The sequence below is a fragment of the Solea solea genome, unplaced genomic scaffold, assembly GCF_958295425.1.
Source record: "Solea solea unplaced genomic scaffold, fSolSol10.1 scaffold_48, whole genome shotgun sequence".
Taxonomy (NCBI): Eukaryota; Metazoa; Chordata; class Actinopteri; order Pleuronectiformes; family Soleidae; genus Solea; species Solea solea.
This window is the reverse complement of record NW_026704104.1, coordinates 188,775-209,556: the sequence shown is the minus strand read 5'-3', so window position 1 is coordinate 209,556 and position 20,782 is coordinate 188,775. Positions and strand designations below refer to the sequence as shown.

Here is a 20,782-nt window from a genome sequence, read left to right as displayed (position 1 = left end):
TCTGAAATGGTGAGCTGCTCCTGGCATCGCTTCAATATCAGGTCAATGTACAGGAGTGGACGGAGCAAGCGCCAAAGTATTAACCCTTGGCATGATGGCCATGGATCCATCTCCAACAATCCAGTTCTACCTACAAAGAGCCGGGAAAGGGAGCATGACATTTCCTTAGAGCTAAAAGACAACACCCACAACCATCCCATTCCCAGCAACTTGGAAATACTGGGGACGTCGCTCTGCGAGCACGTGAGAAGCCTGGAGATTGGCACACAAGGCCGAAGCTTGGGCGGCTTACCTTTGCTTACAACTACGTCATCGGGGGAGAGCGCGGACGCAGTACCCCACTAGCAAAAAATATGCAGTCAAGATTCCCACGTTTGGGGAATTTGCAGGGGTCAGCACAACCAGAGTGCAATGGCTGAGCCTCGCCCTGGGTGAACCACCTTCTTGATCATGGTATCTCCCCTGCCAGGTAAGTATGAGGTGTACTTGCCCAGCACTGGGTGGCTGTTCCCAGACACAGCTCTTTGGCTGATGGTGCAGGAAATGGATAGTCCCAGAGTCCAATGCCTTGACTCAGGTGCTCGTTAATGCTGTGCTGTGTTCAACTTCAACCTCCAGCACACATTGGAGAGGAAACACTCGACCTTTTCACTGGCATACCTGGCTGTCATTTCCTATCGATTCAGCAACAACTGCACCTGACGGCACCAACAGCAGCTTACCCATCTCGGTGTAGCTTCCTAATACTGGAATAGAGTGTAGCAGGTAGTGGCGATAAAGGCTCAAGTGCAGTGTGTTCGGAAGGCTGCCTTTTGAGCCCCTCCACGAGCAGGGGGCCTTGCCTGGTCTATAAAAGGAGTCTGTGTCACCTGCCCGTCGGCTTACGGCCACACCACCCTGAGCACGCCCGATCTCGTCTGATCTCGGAAGCTAAGCAGGGTCGGGCCTGGTTAGTACTTGGATGGGAGACCGCCTGGGAATACCAGGTGCTGTAAGCTTTTACACTGCAGCACGCTTTTACACTGCTGCTTCCTTACAAGAAACGTGGGCTTGCAATTACGTTGACGCACGGGCACACGTTAATGTCCTTCCAGTTTCAGCCTTGCTTTGGTTTTCACAGAAAAAAAGAGAACGGTGCACCGTTCCTGGTGGCACTGCAATACCAGGTCAATGCAAGGAGTGAAGAGAGCAAGCCCAAGGTTTCACCGCCCAATGCTCAAAAATGCATTTAATATTTAATCCCCATATAGAGGACATATCAGATATTAAACTGATAAGAACAGATACTACACTTGATCTTAGCCAAAAGGCCGAGAAGCGATGGCCCACCAGTGTCTGGGGCCAACTCAAGATCTTGGCGCACAAGTTACTTGTTGTGGTGCCGTGTTTCTGAAGTGCGCATAACAAAGGCTGCTGCTGCTCACCTCCACCCCCAGGTGATCTAAGTGCACCTCTGAGCCGTGACGGACAGCTGCTTGACATTTGACACACTCAAAGGGCGCAGCCATACAGCAAAGCCCACCAAAAATAACTTAAACTCTTGGACGTTCCTCTCCACGGAAGTCTTTAGTAAAAGGCGAAAGACTTGAGCATTTTGAAGAAAAACCAGAGTCAACATAGCCCCTCTCCTTGAGAGCAGCCAAGGAGTCTATCCGCCAGAGTCACCACAGTCTCGGTCGGCCCGGCCGGCCACCTTGGGACAGCCTTTCTTCAACGTTTTTGGGTTGCCGGCCAATCAACCGCCCACATTTGACTGCATGTTTGGAAGCGCATTCTTACCGTTGGTTGTGTGCTGCAGTTTTCTATCAACCGCTGAGGCTGTGGCACATTCCTCGCTCACGGGGGACACCTCCAAGGTTTAGTGGTAGATGTGAGTGCATGAGCAAAGCAGCTCTGTGTCACACCGAGCAGTACAAACTGCCGGGCCGTTTCCCAACTCCTCTGGGCTTCTGAAATGGTGAGCTGCTCCTGGCATCGCTTCAATATCAGGTCAATGTACAGGAGTGGACGGAGCAAGCGCCAAAGTATTAACCCTTGGCATGATGGCCATGGATCCATCTCCAACAATCCAGTTCTACCTACAAAGAGCCGGGAAAGGGAGCATGACATTTCCTTAGAGCTAAAAGACAACACCCACAACCATCCCATTCCCAGCAACTTGGAAATACTGGGGACGTCGCTCTGCGAGCACGTGAGAAGCCTGGAGATTGGCACACAAGGCCGAAGCTTGGGCGGCTTACCTTTGCTTACAACTACGTCATCGGGGGAGAGCGCGGACGCAGTACCCCACTAGCAAAAAATATGCAGTCAAGATTCCCACGTTTGGGGAATTTGCAGGGGTCAGCACAACCAGAGTGCAATGGCTGAGCCTCGCCCTGGGTGAACCACTTTCTTGATCATGGTATCTCCCCTGCCAGGTAAGTATGAGGTGTACTTGCCCAGCACTGGGTGGCTGTTCCCAGACACAGCTCTTTGGCTGATGGTGCAGGAAATGGATAGTCCCAGAGTCCAATGCCTTGACTCAGGTGCTCGTTAATGCTGTGCTGTGTTCAACTTCAACCTCCAGCACACATTGGAGAGGAAACACTCGACCTTTTCACTGGCATACCTGGCTGTCATTTCCTATCGATTCAGCAACAACTGCACCTGACGGCACCAACAGCAGCTTACCCATCTCGGTGTAGCTTCCTAATACTGGAATAGAGTGTAGCAGGTAGTGGCGATAAAGGCTCAAGTGCAGTGTGTTCGGAAGGCTGCCTTTTGAGCCCCTCCACGAGCAGGGGGCCTTGCCTGGTCTATAAAAGGAGTCTGTGTCACCTGCCCGTCGGCTTACGGCCACACCACCCTGAGCACGCCCGATCTCGTCTGATCTCGGAAGCTAAGCAGGGTCGGGCCTGGTTAGTACTTGGATGGGAGACCGCCTGGGAATACCAGGTGCTGTAAGCTTTTACACTGCAGCACGCTTTTACACTGCTGCTTCCTTACAAGAAACGTGGGCTTGCAATTACGTTGACGCACGGGCACACGTTAATGTCCTTCCAGTTTCAGCCTTGCTTTGGTTTTCACAGAAAAAAAGAGAACGGTGCACCGTTCCTGGTGGCACTGCAATACCAGGTCAATGCAAGGAGTGAAGAGAGCAAGCCCAAGGTTTCACCGCCCAATGCTCAAAAATGCATTTAATATTTAATCCCCATATAGAGGACATATCAGATATTAAACTGATAAGAACAGATACTACACTTGATCTTAGCCAAAAGGCCGAGAAGCGATGGCCCACCAGTGTCTGGGGCCAACTCAAGATCTTGGCGCACAAGTTACTTGTTGTGGTGCCGTGTTTCTGAAGTGCGCATAACAAAGGCTGCTGCTGCTCACCTCCACCCCCAGGTGATCTAAGTGCACCTCTGAGCCGTGACGGACAGCTGCTTGACATTTGACACACTCAAAGGGCGCAGCCATACAGCAAAGCCCACCAAAAATAACTTAAACTCTTGGACGTTCCTCTCCACGGAAGTCTTTAGTAAAAGGCGAAAGACTTGAGCATTTTGAAGAAAAACCAGAGTCAACATAGCCCCTCTCCTTGAGAGCAGCCAAGGAGTCTATCCGCCAGAGTCACCACAGTCTCGGTCGGCCCGGCCGGCCACCTTGGGACAGCCTTTCTTCAACGTTTTTGGGTTGCCGGCCAATCAACCGCCCACATTTGACTGCATGTTTGGAAGCGCATTCTTACCGTTGGTTGTGTGCTGCAGTTTTCTATCAACCGCTGAGGCTGTGGCACATTCCTCGCTCACGGGGGACACCTCCAAGGTTTAGTGGTAGATGTGAGTGCATGAGCAAAGCAGCTCTGTGTCACACCGAGCAGTACAAACTGCCGGGCCGTTTCCCAACTCCTCTGGGCTTCTGAAATGGTGAGCTGCTCCTGGCATCGCTTCAATATCAGGTCAATGTACAGGAGTGGACGGAGCAAGCGCCAAAGTATTAACCCTTGGCATGATGGCCATGGATCCATCTCCAACAATCCAGTTCTACCTACAAAGAGCCGGGAAAGGGAGCATGACATTTCCTTAGAGCTAAAAGACAACACCCACAACCATCCCATTCCCAGCAACTTGGAAATACTGGGGACGTCGCTCTGCGAGCACGTGAGAAGCCTGGAGATTGGCACACAAGGCCGAAGCTTGGGCGGCTTACCTTTGCTTACAACTACGTCATCGGGGGAGAGCGCGGACGCAGTACCCCACTAGCAAAAAATATGCAGTCAAGATTCCCACGTTTGGGGAATTTGCAGGGGTCAGCACAACCAGAGTGCAATGGCTGAGCCTCGCCCTGGGTGAACCACTTTCTTGATCATGGTATCTCCCCTGCCAGGTAAGTATGAGGTGTACTTGCCCAGCACTGGGTGGCTGTTCCCAGACACAGCTCTTTGGCTGATGGTGCAGGAAATGGATAGTCCCAGAGTCCAATGCCTTGACTCAGGTGCTCGTTAATGCTGTGCTGTGTTCAACTTCAACCTCCAGCACACATTGGAGAGGAAACACTCGACCTTTTCACTGGCATACCTGGCTGTCATTTCCTATCGATTCAGCAACAACTGCACCTGACGGCACCAACAGCAGCTTACCCATCTCGGTGTAGCTTCCTAATACTGGAATAGAGTGTAGCAGGTAGTGGCGATAAAGGCTCAAGTGCAGTGTGTTCGGAAGGCTGCCTTTTGAGCCCCTCCACGAGCAGGGGGCCTTGCCTGGTCTATAAAAGGAGTCTGTGTCACCTGCCCGTCGGCTTACGGCCACACCACCCTGAGCACGCCCGATCTCGTCTGATCTCGGAAGCTAAGCAGGGTCGGGCCTGGTTAGTACTTGGATGGGAGACCGCCTGGGAATACCAGGTGCTGTAAGCTTTTACACTGCAGCACGCTTTTACACTGCAGCACGCTTTTACACTGCAGCACGCTTTTACACTGCAGCACGCTTTTACACTGCTGCTTCCTTACAAGAAACGTGGGCTTGCAATTACGTTGACGCACGGGCACACGTTAATGTCCTTCCAGTTTCAGCCTTGCTTTGGTTTTCACAGAAAAAAAGAGAACGGTGCACCGTTCCTGGTGGCACTGCAATACCAGGTCAATGCAAGGAGTGAAGAGAGCAAGCCCAAGGTTTCACCGCCCAATGCTCAAAAATGCATTTAATATTTAATCCCCATATAGAGGACATATCAGATATTAAACTGATAAGAACAGATACTACACTTGATCTTAGCCAAAAGGCCGAGAAGCGATGGCCCACCAGTGTCTGGGGCCAACTCAAGATCTTGGCGCACAAGTTACTTGTTGTGGTGCCGTGTTTCTGAAGTGCGCATAACAAAGGCTGCTGCTGCTCACCTCCACCCCCAGGTGATCTAAGTGCACCTCTGAGCCGTGACGGACAGCTGCTTGACATTTGACACACTCAAAGGGCGCAGCCATACAGCAAAGCCCACCAAAAATAACTTAAACTCTTGGACGTTCCTCTCCACAGAAGTCTTTAGTAAAAGGCGAAAGACTTGAGCATTTTGAAGAAAAACCAGAGTCAACATAGCCCCTCTCCTTGAGAGCAGCCAAGGAGTCTATCCGCCAGAGTCACCACAGTCTCGGTCGGCCCGGCCGGCCACCTTGGGACAGCCTTTCTTCAACGTTTTTGGTTTGCCGGCCAATCAACCGCCCACATTTGACTGCATGTTTGGAAGCGCATTCTTACCGTTGGTTGTGTGCTGCAGTTTTCTATCAACCGCTGAGGCTGTGGCACATTCCTCGCTCACGGGGGACACCTCCAAGGTTTAGTGGTAGATGTGAGTGCATGAGCAAAGCAGCTCTGTGTCACACCGAGCAGTACAAACTGCCGGGCCGTTTCCCAACTCCTCCGGGCTTCTGAAATGGTGAGCTGCTCCTGGCATCGCTTCAATATCAGGTCAATGTACAGGAGTGGACGGAGCAAGCGCCAAAGTATTAACCCTTGGCATGATGGCCATGGATCCATCTCCAACAATCCAGTTCTACCTACAAAGAGCCGGGAAAGGGAGCATGACATTTCCTTAGAGCTAAAAGACAACACCCACAACCATCCCATTCCCAGCAACTTGGAAATACTGGGGACGTCGCTCTGCGAGCACGTGAGAAGCCTGGAGATTGGCACACAAGGCCGAAGCTTGGGCGGCTTACCTTTGCTTACAACTACGTCATCGGGGGAGAGCGCGGACGCAGTACCCCACTAGCAAAAAATATGCAGTCAAGATTCCCACGTTTGGGGAATTTGCAGGGGTCAGCACAACCAGAGTGCAATGGCTGAGCCTCGCCCTGGGTGAACCACTTTCTTGATCATGGTATCTCCCCTGCCAGGTAAGTATGAGGTGTACTTGCCCAGCACTGGGTGGCTGTTCCCAGACACAGCTCTTTGGCTGATGGTGCAGGAAATGGATAGTCCCAGAGTCCAATGCCTTGACTCAGGTGCTCGTTAATGCTGTGCTGTGTTCAACTTCAACCTCCAGCACACATTGGAGAGGAAACACTCGACCTTTTCACTGGCATACCTGGCTGTCATTTCCTATCGATTCAGCAACAACTGCACCTGACGGCACCAACAGCAGCTTACCCATCTCGGTGTAGCTTCCTAATACTGGAATAGAGTGTAGCAGGTAGTGGCGATAAAGGCTCAAGTGCAGTGTGTTCGGAAGGCTGCCTTTTGAGCCCCTCCACGAGCAGGGGGCCTTGCCTGGTCTATAAAAGGAGTCTGTGTCACCTGCCCGTCGGCTTACGGCCACACCACCCTGAGCACGCCCGATCTCGTCTGATCTCGGAAGCTAAGCAGGGTCGGGCCTGGTTAGTACTTGGATGGGAGACCGCCTGGGAATACCAGGTGCTGTAAGCTTTTACACTGCAGCACGCTTTTACACTGCTGCTTCCTTACAAGAAACGTGGGCTTGCAATTACGTTGACGCACGGGCACACGTTAATGTCCTTCCAGTTTCAGCCTTGCTTTGGTTTTCACAGAAAAAAAGAGAACGGTGCACCGTTCCTGGTGGCACTGCAATACCAGGTCAATGCAAGGAGTGAAGAGAGCAAGCCCAAGGTTTCACCGCCCAATGCTCAAAAATGCATTTAATATTTAATCCCCATATAGAGGACATATCAGATATTAAACTGATAAGAACAGATACTACACTTGATCTTAGCCAAAAGGCCGAGAAGCGATGGCCCACCAGTGTCTGGGGCCAACTCAAGATCTTGGCGCACAAGTTACTTGTTGTGGTGCCGTGTTTCTGAAGTGCGCATAACAAAGGCTGCTGCTGCTCACCTCCACCCCCAGGTGATCTAAGTGCACCTCTGAGCCGTGACGGACAGCTGCTTGACATTTGACACACTCAAAGGGCGCAGCCATACAGCAAAGCCCACCAAAAATAACTTAAACTCTTGGACGTTCCTCTCCACGGAAGTCTTTAGTAAAAGGCGAAAGACTTGAGCATTTTGAAGAAAAACCAGAGTCAACATAGCCCCTCTCCTTGAGAGCAGCCAAGGAGTCTATCCGCCAGAGTCACCACAGTCTCGGTCGGCCCGGCCGGCCACCTTGGGACAGCCTTTCTTCAACGTTTTTGGTTTGCCGGCCAATCAACCGCCCACATTTGACTGCATGTTTGGAAGCGCATTCTTACCGTTGGTTGTGTGCTGCAGTTTTCTATCAACCGCTGAGGCTGTGGCACATTCCTCGCTCACGGGGGACACCTCCAAGGTTTAGTGGTAGATGTGAGTGCATGAGCAAAGCAGCTCTGTGTCACACCGAGCAGTACAAACTGCCGGGCCGTTTCCCAACTCCTCCGGGCTTCTGAAATGGTGAGCTGCTCCTGGCATCGCTTCAATATCAGGTCAATGTACAGGAGTGGACGGAGCAAGCGCCAAAGTATTAACCCTTGGCATGATGGCCATGGATCCATCTCCAACAATCCAGTTCTACCTACAAAGAGCCGGGAAAGGGAGCATGACATTTCCTTAGAGCTAAAAGACAACACCCACAACCATCCCATTCCCAGCAACTTGGAAAGACTGGGGACGTCGCTCTGCGAGCACGTGAGAAGCCTGGAGATGGGCACACAAGGCGGAACCTTGGGCGGCTGACCTTTGCTTACAACTACGTCATCGGGGGAGAGCGCGGACGCAGTACCCCACTAGCAAAAAATATGCAGTCAAGATTCCCACGTTTGGGGAATTTGCAGGGGTCAGCACAACCAGAGTGCAATGGCTGAGCCTCGCCCTGGGTGAACCACCTTCTTGATCATGGTATCTCCCCTGCCAGGTAAGTATGAGGTGTACTTGCCCAGCACTGGGTGGCTGTTCCCAGACACAGCTCTTTGGCTGATGGTGCAGGAAATGGATAGTCCCAGAGTCCAATGCCTTGACTCAGGTGCTCGTTAATGCTGTGCTGTGTTCAACTTCAACCTCCAGCACACATTGGAGAGGAAACACTCGACCTTTTCACTGGCATACCTGGCTGTCATTTCCTATCGATTCAGCAACAACTGCACCTGACGGCACCAACAGCAGCTTACCCATCTCGGTGTAGCTTCCTAATACTGGAATAGAGTGTAGCAGGTAGTGGCGATAAAGGCTCAAGTGCAGTGTGTTCGGAAGGCTGCCTTTTGAGCCCCTCCACGAGCAGGGGGCCTTGCCTGGTCTATAAAAGGAGTCTGTGTCACCTGCCCGTCGGCTTACGGCCACACCACCCTGAGCACGCCCGATCTCGTCTGATCTCGGAAGCTAAGCAGGGTCGGGCCTGGTTAGTACTTGGATGGGAGACCGCCTGGGAATACCAGGTGCTGTAAGCTTTTACACTGCAGCACGCTTTTACACTGCAGCACGCTTTTACACTGCTGCTTCCTTACAAGAAACGTGGGCTTGCAATTACGTTGACGCACGGGCACACGTTAATGTCCTTCCAGTTTCAGCCTTGCTTTGGTTTTCACAGAAAAAAAGAGAACGGTGCACCGTTCCTGGTGGCACTGCAATACCAGGTCAATGCAAGGAGTGAAGAGAGCAAGCCCAAGGTTTCACCGCCAAATGCTCAAAAATGCATTTAATATTTAATCCCCATATAGAGGACATATCAGATATTAAACTGATAAGAACAGATACTACACTTGATCTTAGCCAAAAGGCCGAGAAGCGATGGCCCACCAGTGTCTGGGGCCAACTCAAGATCTTGGCGCACAAGTTACTTGTTGTGGTGCCGTGTTTCTGAAGTGCGCATAACAAAGGCTGCTGCTGCTCACCTCCACCCCCAGGTGATCTAAGTGCACCTCTGAGCCGTGACGGACAGCTGCTTGACATTTGACACACTCAAAGGGCGCAGCCATACAGCAAAGCCCACCAAAAATAACTTAAACTCTTGGACGTTCCTCTCCACGGAAGTCTTTAGTAAAAGGCGAAAGACTTGAGCATTTTGAAGAAAAACCAGAGTCAACATAGCCCCTCTCCTTGAGAGCAGCCAAGGAGTCTATCCTTCAGAGTCACCACAGTCTCGGTCGGCCCGGCCGGCCACCTTGGGACAGCCTTTCTTCAACGTTTTTGGGTTGCCGGCCAATCAACCGCCCACATTTGACTGCATGTTTGGAAGCGCATTCTTACCGTTGGTTGTGTGCTGCAGTTTTCTATCAACCGCTGAGGCTGTGGCACATTCCTCGCTCACGGGGGACACCTCCAAGGTTTAGTGGTAGATGTGAGTGCATGAGCAAAGCAGCTCTGTGTCACACCGAGCAGTACAAACTGCCGGGCCGTTTCCCAACTCCTCCGGGCTTCTGAAATGGTGAGCTGCTCCTGGCATCGCTTCAATATCAGGTCAATGTACAGGAGTGGACGGAGCAAGCGCCAAAGTATTAACCCTTGGCATGATGGCCATGGATCCATCTCCAACAATCCAGTTCTACCTACAAAGAGCCGGGAAAGGGAGCATGACATTTCCTTAGAGCTAAAAGACAACACCCACAACCATCCCATTCCCAGCAACTTGGAAATACTGGGGACGTCGCTCTGCGAGCACGTGAGAAGCCTGGAGATGGGCACACAAGGCGGAACCTTGGGCGGCTGACCTTTGCTTACAACTACGTCATCGTGGGAGAGCGCGGACGCAGTACCCCACTAGCAAAAATTATGCAGTCAAGATTCCCACGTTTGGGGAATTTGCAGGGGTCAGCACAACCAGAGTGCAATGGCTGAGCCTCGCCCTGGGTGAACCACCTTCTTGATCATGGTATCTCCCCTGCCAGGTAAGTATGAGGTGTACTTGCCCAGCACTGGGTGGCTGTTCCCAGACACAGCTCTTTGGCTGATGGTGCAGGAAATGGATAGTCCCAGAGTCCAATGCCTTGACTCAGGTGCTCGTTAATGCTGTGCTGTGTTCAACTTCAACCTCCAGCACACATTGGAGAGGAAACACTCGACCTTTTCACTGGCATACCTGGCTGTCATTTCCTATCGATTCAGCAACAACTGCACCTGACGGCACCAACAGCAGCTTACCCATCTCGGTGTAGCTTCCTAATACTGGAATAGAGTGTAGCAGGTAGTGGCGATAAAGGCTCAAGTGCAGTGTGTTCGGAAGGCTGCCTTTTGAGCCCCTCCACGAGCAGGGGGCCTTGCCTGGTCTATAAAAGGAGTCTGTGTCACCTGCCTGTCGGCTTACGGCCACACCACCCTGAGCACGCCCGATCTCGTCTGATCTCGGAAGCTAAGCAGGGTCGGGCCTGGTTAGTACTTGGATGGGAGACCGCCTGGGAATACCAGGTGCTGTAAGCTTTTACACTGCAGCACGCTTTTACACTGCTGCTTCCTTACAAGAAACGTGGGCTTGCAATTACGTTGACGCACGGGCACACGTTAATGTCCTTCCAGTTTCAGCCTTGCTTTGGTTTTCACAGAAAAAAAGAGAACGGTGCACCGTTCCTTGTGGCACTGCAATACCAGGTCAATGCAAGGAGTGAAGAGAGCAAGCCCAAGGTTTCACCGCCCAATGCTCAAAAATGCATTTAATATTTAATCCCCATATAGAGGACATATCAGATATTAAACTGATAAGAACAGATACTACACTTGATCTTAGCCAAAAGGCCGAGAAGCGATGGCCCACCAGTGTCTGGGGCCAACTCAAGATCTTGGCGCACAAGTTACTTGTTGTGGTGCCGTGTTTCTGAAGTGCGCATAACAAAGGCTGCTGCTGCTCACCTCCACCCCCAGGTGATCTAAGTGCACCTCTGAGCCGTGACGGACAGCTGCTTGACATTTGACACACTCAAAGGGCGCAGACATACAGCAAAGCCCACCAAAAATAACTTAAACTCTTGGACGTTCCTCTCCACGGAAGTCTTTAGTAAAAGGCGAAAGACTTGAGCATTTTGAAGAAAAACCAGAGTCAACATAGCCCCTCTCCTTGAGAGCAGCCAAGGAGTCTATCCGCCAGAGTCACCACAGTCTCGGTCGGCCCGGCCGGCCACCTTGGGACAGCCTTTCTTCAACGTTTTTGGTTTGCCGGCCAATCAACCGCCCACATTTGACTGCATGTTTGGAAGCGCATTCTTACCGTTGGTTGTGTGCTGCAGTTTTCTATCAACCGCTGAGGCTGTGGCACATTCCTCGCTCACGGGGGACACCTCCAAGGTTTAGTGGTAGATGTGAGTGCATGAGCAAAGCAGCTCTGTGTCACACCGAGCAGTACAAACTGCCGGGCCGTTTCCCAACTCCTCCAGGCTTCTGAAATGGTGAGCTGCTCCTGGCATCGCTTCAATATCAGGTCAATGTACAGGAGTGGACGGAGCAAGCGCCAAAGTATTAACCCTTGGCATGATGGCCATGGATCCATCTCCAACAATCCAGTTCTACCTACAAAGAGCCGGGAAAGGGAGCATGACATTTCCTTAGAGCTAAAAGACAACACCCACAACCATCCCATTCCCAGCAACTTGGAAATACTGGGGACGTCGCTCTGCGAGCACGTGAGAAGCCTGGAGATTGGCACACAAGGCCGAAGCTTGGGCGGCTTACCTTTGCTTACAACTACGTCATCGGGGGAGAGCGCGGACGCAGTACCCCACTAGCAAAAAATATGCAGTCAAGATTCCCACGTTTGGGGAATTTGCAGGGGTCAGCACAACCAGAGTGCAATGGCTGAGCCTCGCCCTGGGTGAACCACCTTCTTGATCATGGTATCTCCCCTGCCAGGTAAGTATGAGGTGTACTTGCCCAGCACTGGGTGGCTGTTCCCAGACACAGCTCTTTGGCTGATGGTGCAGGAAATGGATAGTCCCAGAGTCCAATGCCTTGACTCAGGTGCTCGTTAATGCTGTGCTGTGTTCAACTTCAACCTCCAGCACACATTGGAGAGGAAACACTCGACCTTTTCACTGGCATACCTGGCTGTCATTTCCTATCGATTCAGCAACAACTGCACCTGACGGCACCAACAGCAGCTTACCCATCTCGGTGTAGCTTCCTAATACTGGAATAGAGTGTAGCAGGTAGTGGCGATAAAGGCTCAAGTGCAGTGTGTTCGGAAGGCTGCCTTTTGAGCCCCTCCACGAGCAGGGGGCCTTGCCTGGTCTATAAAAGGAGTCTGTGTCACCTGCCCGTCGGCTTACGGCCACACCACCCTGAGCACGCCCGATCTCGTCTGATCTCGGAAGCTAAGCAGGGTCGGGCCTGGTTAGTACTTGGATGGGAGACCGCCTGGGAATACCAGGTGCTGTAAGCTTTTACACTGCAGCACGCTTTTACACTGCTGCTTCCTTACAAGAAACGTGGGCTTGCAATTACGTTGACGCACGGGCACACGTTAATGTCCTTCCAGTTTCAGCCTTGCTTTGGTTTTCACAGAAAAAAAGAGAACGGTGCACCGTTCCTGGTGGCACTGCAATACCAGGTCAATGCAAGGAGTGAAGAGAGCAAGCCCAAGGTTTCACCGCCCAATGCTCAAAAATGCATTTAATATTTAATCCCCATATAGAGGACATATCAGATATTAAACTGATAAGAACAGATACTACACTTGATCTTAGCCAAAAGGCCGAGAAGCGATGGCCCACCAGTGTCTGGGGCCAACTCAAGATCTTGGCGCACAAGTTACTTGTTGTGGTGCCGTGTTTCTGAAGTGCGCATAACAAAGGCTGCTGCTGCTCACCTCCACCCCCAGGTGATCTAAGTGCACCTCTGAGCCGTGACGGACAGCTGCTTGACATTTGACACACTCAAAGGGCGCAGACATACAGCAAAGCCCACCAAAAATAACTTAAACTCTTGGACGTTCCTCTCCACGGAAGTCTTTAGTAAAAGGCGAAAGACTTGAGCATTTTGAAGAAAAACCAGAGTCAACATAGCCCCTCTCCTTGAGAGCAGCCAAGGAGTCTATCCTTCAGAGTCACCACAGTCTCGGTCGGCCCGGCCGGCCACCTTGGGACAGCCTTTCTTCAACGTTTTTGGGTTGCCGGCCAATCAACCGCCCACATTTGACTGCATGTTTGGAAGCGCATTCTTACCGTTGGTTGTGTGCTGCAGTTTTCTATCAACCGCTGAGGCTGTGGCACATTCCTCGCTCACGGGGGACACCTCCAAGGTTTAGTGGTAGATGTGAGTGCATGAGCAAAGCAGCTCTGTGTCACACCGAGCAGTACAAACTGCCGGGCCGTTTCCCAACTCCTCCGGGCTTCTGAAATGGTGAGCTGCTCCTGGCATCGCTTCAATATCAGGTCAATGTACAGGAGTGGACGGAGCAAGCGCCAAAGTATTAACCCTTGGCATGATGGCCATGGATCCATCTCCAACAATCCAGTTCTACCTACAAAGAGCCGGGAAAGGGAGCATGACATTTCCTTAGAGCTAAAAGACAACACCCACAACCATCCCATTCCCAGCAACTTGGAAATACTGGGGACGTCGCTCTGCGAGCACGTGAGAAGCCTGGAGATTGGCACACAAGGCCGAAGCTTGGGCGGCTTACCTTTGCTTACAACTACGTCATCGGGGGAGAGCGCGGACGCAGTACCCCACTAGCAAAAAATATGCAGTCAAGATTCCCACGTTTGGGGAATTTGCAGGGGTCAGCACAACCAGAGTGCAATGGCTGAGCCTCGCCCTGGGTGAACCACCTTCTTGATCATGGTATCTCCCCTGCCAGGTAAGTATGAGGTGTACTTGCCCAGCACTGGGTGGCTGTTCCCACACACAGCTCTTTGGCTGATGGTGCAGGAAATGGATAGTCCCAGAGTCCAATGCCTTGACTCAGGTGCTCGTTAATGCTGTGCTGTGTTCAACTTCAACCTCCAGCACACATTGGAGAGGAAACACTCGACCTTTTCACTGGCATACCTGGCTGTCATTTCCTATCGATTCAGCAACAACTGCACCTGACGGCACCAACAGCAGCTTACCCATCTCGGTGTAGCTTCCTAATACTGGAATAGAGTGTAGCAGGTAGTGGCGATAAAGGCTCAAGTGCAGTGTGTTCGGAAGGCTGCCTTTTGAGCCCCTCCACGAGCAGGGGGCCTTGCCTGGTCTATAAAAGGAGTCTGTGTCACCTGCCCGTCGGCTTACGGCCACACCACCCTGAGCACGCCCGATCTCGTCTGATCTCGGAAGCTAAGCAGGGTCGGGCCTGGTTAGTACTTGGATGGGAGACCGCCTGGGAATACCAGGTGCTGTAAGCTTTTACACTGCAGCACGCTTTTACACTGCTGCTTCCTTACAAGAAACGTGGGCTTGCAATTACGTTGACGCACGGGCACACGTTAATGTCCTTCCAGTTTCAGCCTTGCTTTGGTTTTCACAGAAAAAAAGAGAACGGTGCACCGTTCCTGGTGGCACTGCAATACCAGGTCAATGCAAGGAGTGAAGAGAGCAAGCCCAAGGTTTCACCGCCCAATGCTCAAAAATGCATTTAATATTTAATCCCCATATAGAGGACATATCAGATATTAAACTGATAAGAACAGATACTACACTTGATCTTAGCCAAAAGGCCGAGAAGCGATGGCCCACCAGTGTCTGGGGCCAACTCAAGATCTTGGCGCACAAGTTACTTGTTGTGGTGCCGTGTTTCTGAAGTGCGCATAACAAAGGCTGCTGCTGCTCACCTCCACCCCCAGGTGATCTAAGTGCACCTCTGAGCCGTGACGGACAGCTGCTTGACATTTGACACACTCAAAGGGCGCAGCCATACAGCAAAGCCCACCAAAAATAACTTAAACTCTTGGACGTTCCTCTCCACGGAAGTCTTTAGTAAAAGGCGAAAGACTTGAGCATTTTGAAGAAAAACCAGAGTCAACATAGCCCCTCTCCTTGAGAGCAGCCAAGGAGTCTATCCGCCAGAGTCACCACAGTCTCGGTCGGCCCGGCCGGCCACCTTGGGACAGCCTTTCTTCAACGTTTTTGGGTTGCCGGCCAATCAACCGCCCACATTTGACTGCATGTTTGGAAGCGCATTCTTACCGTTGGTTGTGTGCTGCAGTTTACTATCAACCGCTGAGGCTGTGGCACATTCCTCGCTCACGGGGGACACCTCCAAGGTTTAGTGGTAGATGTGAGTGCATGAGCAAAGCAGCTCTGTGTCACACCGAGCAGTACAAACTGCCGGGCCGTTTCCCAACTCCTCCGGGCTTCTGAAATGGTGAGCTGCTCCTGGCATCGCTTCAATATCAGGTCAATGTACAGGAGTGGACGGAGCAAGCGCCAAAGTATTAACCCTTGGCATGATGGCCATGGATCCATCTCCAACAATCCAGTTCTACCTACAAAGAGCCGGGAAAGGGAGCATGACATTTCCTTAGAGCTAAAAGACAACACCCACAACCATCCCATTCCCAGCAACTTGGAAATACTGGGGACGTCGCTCTGCGAGCACGTGAGAAGCCTGGAGATGGGCACACAAGGCGGAACCTTGGGCGGCTGACCTTTGCTTACAACTACGTCATCGGGGGAGAGCGCGTACGCAGTACCCCACTAGCAAAAAATATGCAGTCAAGATTCCCACGTTTGGGGAATTTGCAGGGGTCAGCACAACCAGAGTGCAATGGCTGAGCCTCGCCCTGGGTGAACCACCTTCTTGATCATGGTATCTCCCCTGCCAGGTAAGTATGAGGTGTACTTGCCCAGCACTGGGTGGCTGTTCCCAGACACAGCTCTTTGGCTGATGGTGCAGGAAATGGATAGTCCCAGAGTCCAATGCCTTGACTCAGGTGCTCGTTAATGCTGTGCTGTGTTCAACTTCAACCTCCAGCACACATTGGAGAGGAAACACTCGACCTTTTCACTGGCATACCTGGCTGTCATTTCCTATCGATTCAGCAACAACTGCACCTGACGGCACCAACAGCAGCTTACCCATCTCGGTGTAGCTTCCTAATACTGGAATAGAGTGTAGCAGGTAGTGGCGATAAAGGCTCAAGTGCAGTGTGTTCGGAAGGCTGCCTTTTGAGCCCCTCCACGAGCAGGGGGCCTTGCCTGGTCTATAAAAGGAGTCTGTGTCACCTGCCCGTCGGCTTACGGCCACACCACCCTGAGCACGCCTGATCTCGTCTGATCTCGGAAGCTAAGCAGGGTCGGGCCTGGTTAGTACTTGGATGGGAGACCGCCTGGGAATACCAGGTGCTGTAAGCTTTTACACTGCAGCACGCTTTTACACTGCAGCACGCTTTTACACTGCAGCACGCTTTTACACTGCAGCACGCTTTTACACTGCAGCACGCTTTTACACTGCAGCACGCTTTTACACTGCAGCACGCTTTTACACTGCTGCTTCCTTACAAGAAACGTGGGCTTGCAATTACGTTGACGCACGGGCACACGTTAATGTCCTTCCAGTTTCAGCCTTGCTTTGGTTTTCACAGAAAAAAAGAGAACGGTGCACTGTTCCTGGTGGCACTGCAATACCAGGTCAATGCAAGGAGTGAAGAGAGCAAGCCCAAGGTTTCACCGCCCAATGCTCAAAAATGCATTTAATATTTAATCCCCATATAGAGGACATATCAGATATTAAACTGATAAGAACAGATACTACACTTGATCTTAGCCAAAAGGCCGAGAAGCGATGGCCCACCAGTGTCTGGGGCCAACTCAAGATCTTGGCGCACAAGTTACTTGTTGTGGTGCCGTGTTTCTGAAGTGCGCATAACAAAGGCTGCTGCTGCTCACCTCCACCCCCAGGTGATCTAAGTGCACCTCTGAGCCGTGACGGACAGCTGCTTGACATTTGACACACTCAAAGGGCGCAGCCATACAGCAAAGCCCACCAAAAATAACTTAAACTCTTGGACGTTCCTCTCCACGGAAATCTTTAGTAAAAGGCGAAAGACTTGAGCATTTTGAAGAAAAACCAGAGTCAACATAGCCCCTCTCCTTGAGAGCAGCCAAGGAGTCTATCCGCCAGAGTCACCACAGTCTCGGTCGGCCCGGCCGGCCACCTTGGGACAGCCTTTCTTCAACGTTTTTGGGTTGCCGGCCAATCAACCGCCCACATTTGACTGCATGTTTGGAAGCGCATTCTTACCGTTGGTTGTGTGCTGCAGTTTACTATCAACCGCTGAGGCTGTGGCACATTCCTCGCTCACGGGGGACACCTCCAAGGTTTAGTGGTAGATGTGAGTGCATGAGCAAAGCAGCTCTGTGTCACACCGAGCAGTACAAACTGCCGGGCCGTTTCCCAACTCCTCCGGGCTTCTGAAATGGTGAGCTGCTCCTGGCATCGCTTCAATATCAGGTCAATGTACAGGAGTGGACGGAGCAAGCGCCAAAGTATTAACCCTTGGCATGATGGCCATGGATCCATCTCCAACAATCCAGTTCTACCTACAAAGAGCCGGGAAAGGGAGCATGACATTTCCTTAGAGCTAAAAGACAACACCCACAACCATCCCATTCCCAGCAACTTGGAAATACTGGGGACGTCGCTCTGCGAGCACGTGAGAAGCCTGGAGATGGGCACACAAGGCGGAACCTTGGGCGGCTGACCTTTGCTTACAACTACGTCATCGGGGGAGAGCGCGGACGCAGTACCCCACTAGCAAAAAATATGCAGTCAAGATTCCCACGTTTGGGGAATTTGCAGGGGTCAGCACAACCAGAGTGCAATGGCTGAGCCTCGCCCTGGGTGAACCACCTTCTTGATCATGGTATCTCCCCTGCCAGGTAAGTATGAGGTGTACTTGCCCAGCACTGGGTGGCTGTTCCCAGACACAGCTCTTTGGCTGATGGTGCAGGAAATGGATAGTCCCAGAGTCCAATGCCTTGACTCAGGTGCTCGTTAATGCTGTGCTGTGTTCAACTTCAACCTCCAGCACACATTGGAGAGGAAACACTCGACCTTTTCACTGGCATACCTGGCTGTCATTTCCTATCGATTCAGCAACAACTGCACCTGACGGCACCAACAGCAGCTTACCCATCTCGGTGTAGCTTCCTAATACTGGAATAGAGTGTAGCAGGTAGTGGCGATAAAGGCTCAAGTGCAGTGTGTTCGGAAGGCTGCCTTTTGAGCCCCTCCACGAGCAGGGGGCCTTGCCTGGTCTATAAAAGGAGTCTGTGTCACCTGCCCGTCGGCTTACGGCCACACCACCCTGAGCACGCCCGATCTCGTCTGATCTCGGAAGCTAAGCAGGGTCGGGCCTGGTTAGTACTTGGATGGGAGACCGCCTGGGAATACCAGGTGCTGTAAGCTTTTACACTGCAGCACGCTTTTACACTGCAGCACGCTTTTACACTGCAGCACGCTTTTACACTGCTGCTTCCTTACAAGAAACGTGGGCTTGCAATTACGTTGACGCACGGGCACACGTTAATGTCCTTCCAGTTTCAGCCTTGCTTTGGTTTTCACAGAAAAAAAGAGAACGGTGCACCGTTCCTGGTGGCACTGCAATACCAGGTCAATGCAAGGAGTGAAGAGAGCAAGCCCAAGGTTTCACCGCCCAATGCTCAAAAATGCATTTAATATTTAATCCCCATATAGAGGACATATCAGATATTAAACTGATAAGAACAGATACTACACTTGATCTTAGCCAAAAGGCCGAGAAGCGATGGCCCACCAGTGTCTGGGGCCAACTCAAGATCTTGGCGCACAAGTTACTTGTTGTGGTGCCGTGTTTCTGAAGTGCGCATAACAAAGGCTGCTGCTGCTCACCTCCACCCCCAGGTGATCTAAGTGCACCTCTGAGCCGTGACGGACAGCTGCTTGACATTTGACACACTCAAAGGGCGCAGCCATACAGCAAAGCCCACCAAAAATAACTTAAACTCTTGGACGTTCCTCTCCACGGAAGTCTTTAGTAAAAGGCGAAAGACTTGAGCATTTTGAAGAAAAACCAGAGTCAACATAGCCCCTCTCCTTGAGAGCAGCCAAGGAGTCTATCCGCCAGAGTCACCACAGTCTCGGTCGGCCCGGCCGGCCACCTTGGGACAGCCTTTCTTCAACGTTTTTGGGTTGCCGGCCAATCAACCGCCCACATTTGACTGCATGTTTGGAAGCGCATTCTTACCATTGGTTGTGTGCTGCAGTTTTCTATCAACCGCTGAGGCTGTGGCACATTCCTCGCTCACGGGGGACACCTCCAAGGTTTAGTGGTAGATGTGAGTGCATGAGCAAAGCAGCTCTGTGTCACACCGAGCAGTACAAACTGCCGGGCCGTTTCCCAACTCCTCCGGGCTTCTGAAATGGTGAGCTGCTCCTGGCATCGCTTCAATATCAGGTCAATGTACAGGAGTGGACGGAGCAAGCGCCAAAGTATTAACCCTTGGCATGATGGCCATGGATCCATCTCCAACAATCCAGTTCTACCTACAAAGAGCCGGGAAAGGGAGCATGACATTTCCTTAGAGCTAAAAGACAACACCCACAACCATCCCATTCCCAGCAACTTGGAAATACTGGGGACGTCGCTCTGCGAGCACGTGAGAAGCCTGGAGATGGGCACACAAGGCGGAACCTTGGGCGGCTGACCTTTGCTTACAACTACGTCATCGGGGGAGAGCGCGGACGCAGTACCCCACTAGCAAAAAATATGCAGTCAAGATTCCCACGTTTGGGGAATTTGCAGGGGTCAGCACAACCAGAGTGCAATGGCTGAGCCTCGCCCTGGGTGAACCACCTTCTTGATCATGGTATCTCCCCTGCCAGGTAAGTATGAGGTGTACTTGCCCAGCACTGGGTGGCTGTTCCCAGACACAGCTCTTTGGCTGATGGTGCAGGAAATGGATAGTCCCAGAGTCCAATGCCTTGACTCAGGTGCTCGTTAATGCTGTGCTGTGTTCAACTTCAACCTCCAGCACACATTGGAGAGGAAACACTCGACCTTTTCACTGGCATACCTGGCTGTCATTTCCTATCGATTCAGCAACAACTGCACCTGACGGCACCAACAGCAGCTTACCCATCTCGGTGTAGCTTCCTAATACTGGAATAGAGTGTAGCAGGTAGTGGCGATAAAGGCTCAAGTGCAGTGTGTTCGGAAGGCTGCCTTTTGAGCCCCTCCACGAGCAGGGGGCCTTGCCTGGTCTATAAAAGGAGTCTGTGTCACCTGCCCGTCGGCTTACGGCCACACCACCCTGAGCACGCCCGATCTCGTCTGATCTCGGAAGCTAAGCAGGGTCGGGCCTGGTTAGTACTTGGATGGGAGACCGCCTGGGAATACCAGGTGCTGTAAGCTTTTACACTGCAGCACGCTTTTACACTGCAGCACGCTTTTACACTGCAGCACGCTTTTACACTGCTGCTTCCTTACAAGAAACGTGGGC

General features: G+C 51.9%; 42 non-coding genes across 42 annotated transcripts; 11 read left to right on the top strand and 31 right to left on the bottom strand.

The window, feature by feature from the left end:
* Nucleotides 1-313: 313 nt before the first annotated feature.
* On the bottom strand, nt 314-477 carry LOC131451988 (U1 spliceosomal RNA). Its single transcript, XR_009236817.1, has one exon. It is a non-coding gene; the product is annotated as a U1 spliceosomal RNA (small nuclear RNA).
* A 402-nt stretch (nt 478-879) lies between these two features.
* On the top strand, nt 880-998 carry LOC131451824 (5S ribosomal RNA). Its single transcript, XR_009236661.1, has one exon. It is a non-coding gene; the product is annotated as a 5S ribosomal RNA (ribosomal RNA).
* A 131-nt stretch (nt 999-1,129) lies between these two features.
* On the bottom strand, nt 1,130-1,322 carry LOC131452153 (U2 spliceosomal RNA). The gene has a single exon (XR_009236975.1). It is a non-coding gene; the product is annotated as a U2 spliceosomal RNA (small nuclear RNA).
* A 179-nt stretch (nt 1,323-1,501) lies between these two features.
* Nucleotides 1,502-1,614, bottom strand: LOC131452308 (U5 spliceosomal RNA). Its single transcript, XR_009237122.1, has one exon. It is a non-coding gene; the product is annotated as a U5 spliceosomal RNA (small nuclear RNA).
* A 647-nt stretch (nt 1,615-2,261) lies between these two features.
* On the bottom strand, nt 2,262-2,425 carry LOC131452033 (U1 spliceosomal RNA). Its single transcript, XR_009236859.1, has one exon. It is a non-coding gene; the product is annotated as a U1 spliceosomal RNA (small nuclear RNA).
* A 402-nt stretch (nt 2,426-2,827) lies between these two features.
* Nucleotides 2,828-2,946, top strand: LOC131451823 (5S ribosomal RNA). The gene has a single exon (XR_009236660.1). It is a non-coding gene; the product is annotated as a 5S ribosomal RNA (ribosomal RNA).
* A 131-nt stretch (nt 2,947-3,077) lies between these two features.
* Nucleotides 3,078-3,270, bottom strand: LOC131452152 (U2 spliceosomal RNA). The gene has a single exon (XR_009236974.1). It is a non-coding gene; the product is annotated as a U2 spliceosomal RNA (small nuclear RNA).
* Nucleotides 3,271-3,449: 179 nt separating this feature from the next.
* On the bottom strand, nt 3,450-3,562 carry LOC131452306 (U5 spliceosomal RNA). Its single transcript, XR_009237120.1, has one exon. It is a non-coding gene; the product is annotated as a U5 spliceosomal RNA (small nuclear RNA).
* Nucleotides 3,563-4,209: 647 nt separating this feature from the next.
* On the bottom strand, nt 4,210-4,373 carry LOC131452031 (U1 spliceosomal RNA). Its single transcript, XR_009236858.1, has one exon. It is a non-coding gene; the product is annotated as a U1 spliceosomal RNA (small nuclear RNA).
* Nucleotides 4,374-4,775: 402 nt separating this feature from the next.
* On the top strand, nt 4,776-4,894 carry LOC131451822 (5S ribosomal RNA). Its single transcript, XR_009236659.1, has one exon. It is a non-coding gene; the product is annotated as a 5S ribosomal RNA (ribosomal RNA).
* A 185-nt stretch (nt 4,895-5,079) lies between these two features.
* On the bottom strand, nt 5,080-5,272 carry LOC131452151 (U2 spliceosomal RNA). The gene has a single exon (XR_009236973.1). It is a non-coding gene; the product is annotated as a U2 spliceosomal RNA (small nuclear RNA).
* A 179-nt stretch (nt 5,273-5,451) lies between these two features.
* On the bottom strand, nt 5,452-5,564 carry LOC131451795 (U5 spliceosomal RNA). Its single transcript, XR_009236632.1, has one exon. It is a non-coding gene; the product is annotated as a U5 spliceosomal RNA (small nuclear RNA).
* Nucleotides 5,565-6,211: 647 nt separating this feature from the next.
* Nucleotides 6,212-6,375, bottom strand: LOC131452030 (U1 spliceosomal RNA). The gene has a single exon (XR_009236857.1). It is a non-coding gene; the product is annotated as a U1 spliceosomal RNA (small nuclear RNA).
* Nucleotides 6,376-6,777: 402 nt separating this feature from the next.
* Nucleotides 6,778-6,896, top strand: LOC131451821 (5S ribosomal RNA). Its single transcript, XR_009236658.1, has one exon. It is a non-coding gene; the product is annotated as a 5S ribosomal RNA (ribosomal RNA).
* Nucleotides 6,897-7,027: 131 nt separating this feature from the next.
* LOC131452149 (U2 spliceosomal RNA) lies at nt 7,028-7,220 on the bottom strand. The gene has a single exon (XR_009236971.1). It is a non-coding gene; the product is annotated as a U2 spliceosomal RNA (small nuclear RNA).
* Nucleotides 7,221-7,399: 179 nt separating this feature from the next.
* On the bottom strand, nt 7,400-7,512 carry LOC131452305 (U5 spliceosomal RNA). Its single transcript, XR_009237119.1, has one exon. It is a non-coding gene; the product is annotated as a U5 spliceosomal RNA (small nuclear RNA).
* Nucleotides 7,513-8,159: 647 nt separating this feature from the next.
* Nucleotides 8,160-8,323, bottom strand: LOC131451987 (U1 spliceosomal RNA). The gene has a single exon (XR_009236816.1). It is a non-coding gene; the product is annotated as a U1 spliceosomal RNA (small nuclear RNA).
* A 402-nt stretch (nt 8,324-8,725) lies between these two features.
* On the top strand, nt 8,726-8,844 carry LOC131451819 (5S ribosomal RNA). Its single transcript, XR_009236656.1, has one exon. It is a non-coding gene; the product is annotated as a 5S ribosomal RNA (ribosomal RNA).
* A 149-nt stretch (nt 8,845-8,993) lies between these two features.
* LOC131452191 (U2 spliceosomal RNA) lies at nt 8,994-9,186 on the bottom strand. The gene has a single exon (XR_009237010.1). It is a non-coding gene; the product is annotated as a U2 spliceosomal RNA (small nuclear RNA).
* Nucleotides 9,187-9,365: 179 nt separating this feature from the next.
* LOC131452304 (U5 spliceosomal RNA) lies at nt 9,366-9,478 on the bottom strand. The gene has a single exon (XR_009237118.1). It is a non-coding gene; the product is annotated as a U5 spliceosomal RNA (small nuclear RNA).
* A 647-nt stretch (nt 9,479-10,125) lies between these two features.
* LOC131452009 (U1 spliceosomal RNA) lies at nt 10,126-10,289 on the bottom strand. The gene has a single exon (XR_009236837.1). It is a non-coding gene; the product is annotated as a U1 spliceosomal RNA (small nuclear RNA).
* A 402-nt stretch (nt 10,290-10,691) lies between these two features.
* Nucleotides 10,692-10,810, top strand: LOC131451818 (5S ribosomal RNA). Its single transcript, XR_009236655.1, has one exon. It is a non-coding gene; the product is annotated as a 5S ribosomal RNA (ribosomal RNA).
* Nucleotides 10,811-10,941: 131 nt separating this feature from the next.
* LOC131452219 (U2 spliceosomal RNA) lies at nt 10,942-11,134 on the bottom strand. Its single transcript, XR_009237037.1, has one exon. It is a non-coding gene; the product is annotated as a U2 spliceosomal RNA (small nuclear RNA).
* A 180-nt stretch (nt 11,135-11,314) lies between these two features.
* LOC131452230 (U5 spliceosomal RNA) lies at nt 11,315-11,426 on the bottom strand. Its single transcript, XR_009237047.1, has one exon. It is a non-coding gene; the product is annotated as a U5 spliceosomal RNA (small nuclear RNA).
* A 647-nt stretch (nt 11,427-12,073) lies between these two features.
* LOC131451986 (U1 spliceosomal RNA) lies at nt 12,074-12,237 on the bottom strand. The gene has a single exon (XR_009236815.1). It is a non-coding gene; the product is annotated as a U1 spliceosomal RNA (small nuclear RNA).
* Nucleotides 12,238-12,639: 402 nt separating this feature from the next.
* On the top strand, nt 12,640-12,758 carry LOC131451817 (5S ribosomal RNA). Its single transcript, XR_009236654.1, has one exon. It is a non-coding gene; the product is annotated as a 5S ribosomal RNA (ribosomal RNA).
* Nucleotides 12,759-12,889: 131 nt separating this feature from the next.
* LOC131452148 (U2 spliceosomal RNA) lies at nt 12,890-13,082 on the bottom strand. Its single transcript, XR_009236970.1, has one exon. It is a non-coding gene; the product is annotated as a U2 spliceosomal RNA (small nuclear RNA).
* Nucleotides 13,083-13,262: 180 nt separating this feature from the next.
* LOC131452229 (U5 spliceosomal RNA) lies at nt 13,263-13,374 on the bottom strand. The gene has a single exon (XR_009237046.1). It is a non-coding gene; the product is annotated as a U5 spliceosomal RNA (small nuclear RNA).
* Nucleotides 13,375-14,021: 647 nt separating this feature from the next.
* LOC131451985 (U1 spliceosomal RNA) lies at nt 14,022-14,185 on the bottom strand. Its single transcript, XR_009236814.1, has one exon. It is a non-coding gene; the product is annotated as a U1 spliceosomal RNA (small nuclear RNA).
* A 402-nt stretch (nt 14,186-14,587) lies between these two features.
* Nucleotides 14,588-14,706, top strand: LOC131451816 (5S ribosomal RNA). The gene has a single exon (XR_009236653.1). It is a non-coding gene; the product is annotated as a 5S ribosomal RNA (ribosomal RNA).
* Nucleotides 14,707-14,837: 131 nt separating this feature from the next.
* On the bottom strand, nt 14,838-15,030 carry LOC131452147 (U2 spliceosomal RNA). The gene has a single exon (XR_009236969.1). It is a non-coding gene; the product is annotated as a U2 spliceosomal RNA (small nuclear RNA).
* Nucleotides 15,031-15,209: 179 nt separating this feature from the next.
* LOC131452303 (U5 spliceosomal RNA) lies at nt 15,210-15,322 on the bottom strand. Its single transcript, XR_009237117.1, has one exon. It is a non-coding gene; the product is annotated as a U5 spliceosomal RNA (small nuclear RNA).
* Nucleotides 15,323-15,969: 647 nt separating this feature from the next.
* LOC131451967 (U1 spliceosomal RNA) lies at nt 15,970-16,133 on the bottom strand. Its single transcript, XR_009236797.1, has one exon. It is a non-coding gene; the product is annotated as a U1 spliceosomal RNA (small nuclear RNA).
* A 402-nt stretch (nt 16,134-16,535) lies between these two features.
* On the top strand, nt 16,536-16,654 carry LOC131451864 (5S ribosomal RNA). The gene has a single exon (XR_009236700.1). It is a non-coding gene; the product is annotated as a 5S ribosomal RNA (ribosomal RNA).
* Nucleotides 16,655-16,893: 239 nt separating this feature from the next.
* On the bottom strand, nt 16,894-17,086 carry LOC131452067 (U2 spliceosomal RNA). The gene has a single exon (XR_009236892.1). It is a non-coding gene; the product is annotated as a U2 spliceosomal RNA (small nuclear RNA).
* Nucleotides 17,087-17,265: 179 nt separating this feature from the next.
* On the bottom strand, nt 17,266-17,378 carry LOC131451785 (U5 spliceosomal RNA). The gene has a single exon (XR_009236623.1). It is a non-coding gene; the product is annotated as a U5 spliceosomal RNA (small nuclear RNA).
* A 647-nt stretch (nt 17,379-18,025) lies between these two features.
* Nucleotides 18,026-18,189, bottom strand: LOC131451983 (U1 spliceosomal RNA). Its single transcript, XR_009236813.1, has one exon. It is a non-coding gene; the product is annotated as a U1 spliceosomal RNA (small nuclear RNA).
* A 402-nt stretch (nt 18,190-18,591) lies between these two features.
* On the top strand, nt 18,592-18,710 carry LOC131451815 (5S ribosomal RNA). Its single transcript, XR_009236652.1, has one exon. It is a non-coding gene; the product is annotated as a 5S ribosomal RNA (ribosomal RNA).
* Nucleotides 18,711-18,877: 167 nt separating this feature from the next.
* On the bottom strand, nt 18,878-19,070 carry LOC131452146 (U2 spliceosomal RNA). Its single transcript, XR_009236968.1, has one exon. It is a non-coding gene; the product is annotated as a U2 spliceosomal RNA (small nuclear RNA).
* A 179-nt stretch (nt 19,071-19,249) lies between these two features.
* Nucleotides 19,250-19,362, bottom strand: LOC131452302 (U5 spliceosomal RNA). The gene has a single exon (XR_009237116.1). It is a non-coding gene; the product is annotated as a U5 spliceosomal RNA (small nuclear RNA).
* A 647-nt stretch (nt 19,363-20,009) lies between these two features.
* On the bottom strand, nt 20,010-20,173 carry LOC131451982 (U1 spliceosomal RNA). Its single transcript, XR_009236812.1, has one exon. It is a non-coding gene; the product is annotated as a U1 spliceosomal RNA (small nuclear RNA).
* A 402-nt stretch (nt 20,174-20,575) lies between these two features.
* On the top strand, nt 20,576-20,694 carry LOC131451814 (5S ribosomal RNA). Its single transcript, XR_009236651.1, has one exon. It is a non-coding gene; the product is annotated as a 5S ribosomal RNA (ribosomal RNA).
* Nucleotides 20,695-20,782: the final 88 nt, after the last annotated feature.